Source organism: Ciona intestinalis, unplaced genomic scaffold, assembly GCF_000224145.3.
Source record: "Ciona intestinalis unplaced genomic scaffold, KH HT000532.1, whole genome shotgun sequence".
Taxonomy (NCBI): Eukaryota; Metazoa; Chordata; class Ascidiacea; order Phlebobranchia; family Cionidae; genus Ciona; species Ciona intestinalis.
In genome coordinates, this window is record NW_004190853.1 from 1,969 (window position 1) to 7,952 (window position 5,984).

The following is a 5,984-nucleotide window of genomic DNA, read 5'->3' on the forward strand; positions in this document are numbered from 1 at the left end:
GAGAATCCATTTAATCGCCTTTGTTATTTCCTTAATACGTTTCCTGTCTAGACATGACTGCTGAACTGTGGTTAAAGCAGAGTTCACTTGGGTTTATTAACTCCCATTTCTGGTTATTCCATTCTCTGTTTTCATAAGAAAGCGTTTAATTGAACGTTTCTTTGTTTTCTCATTATCTCAACGCAGTTTTGACGCTCTTGTATGGAGGACGAGGGGATTTTATTGAGAAGAAGAGATTTTATTGAAAAGAAGGGGTTGTACTCCTGGCAGCAGATGCATCGGAAACAATCAAACAATGCTAGTAATAAAATGCGCTTGGTTTTGCAATATTTCATCAGTTCTTCAAAAGAAATAACGTAAGTAACTGATTTGCTGTTTGTATCGCTAGTAGTAATTATGTTTTATTGCAGATGAACAAGTCAGCACTTCTACTTTTGCTTCTCATCGGACTTCTCGTCCTCACTGAAACTACAACTGCTTGGTGGGTTGGTCGTCGCCGTGGTGGTCGTCGTCGTGTTCCCCATTATAACCAACAGGAAATGCCTGAAATAAACGAAAGTAAGTTTACAGATACCAAACCAACCAATGTATTGTCGTTGTGTTAATTATAATAGCTTTTTAACGGTCTGTAAAAGTTAACAGTATAATTAGGTTTAATAAAATGTTTTAAAATATAATGCGTGTCATAACGACTAGTGGGCCTGCCTCTATTCTAGAGGTTACAGGTTCAAGGCTCAAAGCTGCTGCAAATTTTGTCTTTGGGCAAAACACTTAACAACAATTGTTTCAAACCTAGTAGTCACTAATGGTTTGTCCAAATTATCAAGTATACACAAAACAAAATATAAAGAGAGTCATTAAAGTAATCACCTACAAAGTTACTTACATAGTATCTCATAAGCGGGCACGAGGGGTTTGAAACAAAACTGCTCTATTATAAAGAACGTCTTTGTTACTACGCCATGCTAGAATAAATTAGTTTTATTGATTCAACATGTTAATAAGAACATTTAACTTTTAGTTCCAGACTTCAAATCCGAGGATCTTGGTTCTAAGATGAGATTATAAAGAGGTTTCCGCTCAAGCTGCAGAAGTACAATATTAATAAATTAAACAAATAAATTAATAAATTAAACATCAGCAAATATACCTTGTGTTTTGTATCAAACTCCTAGATTTTGTGATTATATAAACATGGAAACAATTTTCGACACCGCTTATTTAGCGCCAAAATAATCTAAAACGATCATCCACAAAATTATATACGTGGTAACTTGTAAGCGGGCACGAGTTGTTTAAAAAAATCGTGTTATATGTCTCCCGTTGCCCCACCAGCAAGAGTAAATACACAATATTCGTGTTTCTGAAAGTCCCCATAACAAATCGTAGGCCCCCAGTGATAATTAGGCACCCTGTACCAGAGAACAACGGTTCCAGGTTTGCTGTTCCAAAGAAATTTGCCGGCCGTAATGAAAGTTAAAAAAAAGCTCAAAGCCCTACCCCCTAACCCAGTGATTTAAGGATCCCTGGCCGCCGACACGATAGTCATGAGGGAACTGGCCGACGGGAAACAGTCTTGGTGGAGATATCCGGTTACGGAAAAGAATACAATTGCAAGTTTTGCAGTTAGCTGCTTAAACGACAAGCACATTTACCCCTTTGCCGTCAACGGATGTTGGCATTGTGTGCCCAGAGAAACTGAGTGTAATTTCGAATATCAGTCTTTCTGCCGGGACGGTTACACGACGCATGGATGAAATGTCTGCTGACGTAAAACAATTGCTTCGAGGTTGTGCCGAAAGGTTTCAATACAATTGTAGTTAACGTGCTTTCAAAAGTCTACCAACGCAATGATTGTTCTTAGTCTTACAGAGTAGAAAATTACAAAAAGATTTTCCAAGGCCGACTGTAATGGAAGTTTGCAGAAACGTTCATTAATTCAAAACAGAGATTTAAGCGATCATTTCAAAGAACAAAGTTGTTTTGATCAAGAGAGGCTTGTGTGATGTAATGCCATTTAACGCTTTCGTCTTTATTCGAGGGTGGTTGTTATACGAGAGTAATACAATGGTCGTTATAACACGAGTGTTGTGTATCATACTTGGAATTGTTTTAATTTACCACGTAATATAACTATGTTGGTAATAATATATCAAAACTTTTATTTTAATATATGGAAACAATTTATACAAGTCACCACTTTGTTGGGGCAATTACCGAGTCTTATTCACCCATGCACACATGGTGGCAGCATAGAGTACCGATAACATTTCCTGTCTAGACATGATTGCTGAACTATAGTTAAAGATAGTTGGTTTTGTTTTAATAACCACCCGTTAAGTTTCTGGTTAATTCTCTCTTTCTTTCATTCTCTGTTTTTGACACAGAGCGTTCAATTAAACGTTTATTTGTTTCTTAATTATCTTAACGCAGTTTCGACGCTTTTATGGATTTCCTGTCTAGACATGACTACGTGATGAAACGGTTGTTCAGGATGAAACGAAAGACGCAAGCATCGTATATCGACAAAAGTGGACGCCACAACTTAGCATTTAAATTTAAAAACAATTTTAGCTGGTGTAATAAGCAATGGCAAGAACATTCGAAAAGTTTAGTTCATTGTTGTTGAACTATACTGAAAGATTTTTCAAGCTTATTTGAATGTACTGTTCATGACAATGAGTATATTACCTTTTGGATAATACAACGCAAGACTTCAGTGTGGTCAACATTTATTCTGCTGTATACCGTAAGACATTATCAAAATATTTCAACAAAACATGGAACTACACATGAAGTAGCCGCGTTATCTGTGTTTAGTGTTAAGCAAAGTTTGGTCAAATCCTGCAATAAAATTTTGGTTGTTTTCAGGCGTATTAATCTTTACAGCACGTACTCGTGCCTTACATAGAAACTCATCGGTGGAACCGAATCTACGAACTCGAGAGCGCAATTATTGAAAAGAAAAGATTATTGAAGAGGAGGGTTTGTATTGAGAAAAAGGGATTTTATTGAGAAGACGGGATTTTAGTGAGAAAAGAGATTTTATTGAAAAGAAGGGGTTATACTCCTGACAGCAGATGCATCGGAAACAATTATACAACGCTAGCAATAAAATGCGCTTGGTTTTGCAATATTTTATCAGTTCTTTAAAGGGCCTAAACACACCCCAAATGTACTTCGCTTTAATCGATAGAGTGTGTTTTTCTAATTCCAACGACACCTTACTTGTTTTAATCGGTTCTGTATAACCAAAGATATTCCAGCTCAAACACCGTGAAATTAAAAAAAACTGATTTGAAAGTTGCGTGGCGAAAAAAATTGAGAAGTGTACTACCCACGTGACAAACACGTAACAAAATTGTTGAAGCGTGGCCGCTCTCATTCAGAAAGGCGAGAGGCAGTGTTTTCAGCGAAAAACGAGAGAACAAAAAAAACGCAAAAAAGCACAAAAAAACGCAGGTTTCGCTTTTACGAATGAATTAGTCACGTGACTAGTACGTTCCTACGTCACAATCACGGAGCTCGTAGTAAAAAAAAGATAGCGCTAGAGATCACTGTTTGAGGACGAATATCTCCGCCTATACTGGACCAATTTTAATAAGCAAAGTATTTTTGGAATCAATAAAACGGTCGCTTTATGAATTTACCATAAAAAATAAAAGTGACGTGGGGTGTGTTTAGGCCCTTTAAAAGAAATAACGTAAGTAACTGATTTGCTGTTTGTATCGCTAGTAGTAATTATGTTTTATTGCAGATGAACAAGTCAGCACTTCTACTTTTGCTTCTCATCGGACTTCTCGTCCTCACTGAAACTACTACTTCTTGGTGGATAACTCGTCGTCGTCGCCGTCGTTATTATTATCGTCGTCGTCATAACCAAGAGAAAATGCCACAAATGAACGAAGGTAAGTTCACAGATACCAAACCAACCAGTTTGTTGTCGTTTTGTGTTAATTATAATAGCTTCTAAACGTCTGTAATAGTTAACAGTATAATTAAGTTTAATAAAATGTTTTAAAAGTCATTAAAATAATTATACCTATAAAAGTTACGTTCATGGTATCTCACAAGCGGGCACGAGGTGTATGAAACAGAACACCCTTATTATAAGTTTTATTGATTCAACATGTTAATAAGTTTATTTAAATTTTCAGATTCAGACATGAATTTCGTCAAATCGATTGTTGAAGAACAATAAGTGTTCATTTATGTTTAAGCTGCAAAAGTACGGTTTTAATAAATTGAACTTCCGCAAATATAAATTGTGTTGTGTATCAGTCACCTTGTATTTTATATTTTGTGAATATATAAACATGCGAAACAATTTCCAACACCGCCTAATTGGCGTCTAAAAACATCTAAAATAATCACCCACAAAATTATATACGCGGTAACTTGTAAGCGGGCACGAGTTCTGTAAAATCAAAACTCATGAACGTTATATGATTGCCGTTGCCCCTCTCGAGAGTAAACATATCGCTCATAGAAATGAGTTAAATTATAGATAAATCTAAGTCTATGGGTAAAACTATGAATAAATCTATGGGTAAAATTGTTGAAAATTTTGGGTAAATTTATGGATATTGTTAGGAGTTACTTTGAGGTATAAGATAAGTCGTCACCGCGAATCACAAAACCAGAATGACTACATTCTAATGGGTAAACAACATGCTCAAAATGCACGGATAAACACAGCCAGTACAGTATGATCACAAACGAAGGCAATATAAAACTTAGAAAACACAGTGATATACACATAAAACCATATATGCCTAAATGTGTTTAGATACCCATGCACCAAGTCGTCACAATATGTTATGTGATTCCGGGAAACCAAGCAAGGGAATCTTGAATTCGAATATTGTGTGAAATGAAGACGATGTTTGGTGAAAGTTTGTAATAATTGTAAAACCAGTTGTCGATTACATAAAACCGAGTGATTGCTCGGTTGTCATGGTGACACACAGGATCGTCCAGTTAACATATGTAGTTTCGTTCAGTATGAGTTAAATTATAACTTATGTTGTTCTTGACTATTAGCTCTATTTCACATGGCCAAAAAAGGTATACCTTTTGATTTTCGGAAGTGCGGCAAATGTTTCATACACCTCGTGCCCACTTACAAGTTACCACGTATGTAACTTATTTATCCTCGCATGGTGGGGCAACGATAGTCGTTATAACACGGATGTTCTGTTTCATACACCTCGTGCCCGCTTACAAGTTACTACGTATGTAACTTATTTATCTTTGTAGTGATATATGTTCTCTATGTAACACGTGCCTATAAATACGCCTGTCGACCTTGATCGCTCTCTTCCTTTCTCACTAGACGCCGCCAGAATCCTTTAATTTTCAAAGACCACAAGAATGGGAATCGTGGATAAGAAGGTTTGAAAGGTATAAGGAAGCTTCAGGGTTGGTAGAAGCGAGCGCATCCAAGCAGGTTAACACTCTCATGTACCTACTTGGATCTAAAGGTGATGACATTTTAAGTTCATTTCATTTAACCGAGCAACAAGCGGGAAGTTACACAGAAATTAAGGGACGATTTAATAATTATTTTAATGTCCGGCGTAACGTAATTTATGAAAGGTCATTGTTTAACCGACGTTATCAATATACGGGAGAATCGGTGGATGACTTTATTACGTCTTTGTACACGTTAGCTTCTAGCTGTAACTATGGTCAATTACGGGAAGAAATGATTCGCGATCGGTTAGTTGTAGGGATTGATGACCGATCACTATCAGAAAGGCTGCAATTAATGGCGGACCTCACGTTGGAAAGAGCCATAAGCGTGATTAGAAATACGGACGTCGTTAAAAAGCAACAACCGATGCTCAAAGAACAGCATAGCTCCTCGCTCGACTTGGTGCGTACAAAGAGAGGCGGGGCTTTTAAAGTGGAAAACCGCCGTGCACCGCAACCGTTTTTTAATCAGCGTTCTAATCAACGTCCCAGAGTGGCAGCTCGTTGCG

At 37.0% G+C, this 5,984-nt stretch overlaps 2 long non-coding RNA genes across 2 annotated transcripts; both read left to right on the top strand.

Annotated features, from left to right (window-relative positions):
* Positions 1–191: 191 nt before the first annotated feature.
* On the top strand, positions 192–1,145 carry LOC101242096. The gene is made up of 3 exons (XR_182247.4): positions 192–356; positions 411–558; positions 1,022–1,145. It is a non-coding gene; the product is annotated as an uncharacterized LOC101242096 (long non-coding RNA).
* Positions 1,146–3,690: 2,545 nt separating this feature from the next.
* On the top strand, positions 3,691–4,259 carry LOC113475458. The gene is made up of 3 exons (XR_003397211.1): positions 3,691–3,703; positions 3,758–3,908; positions 4,158–4,259. It is a non-coding gene; the product is annotated as an uncharacterized LOC113475458 (long non-coding RNA).
* The last annotated feature ends 1,725 nt before the right edge of the window (positions 4,260–5,984 follow it).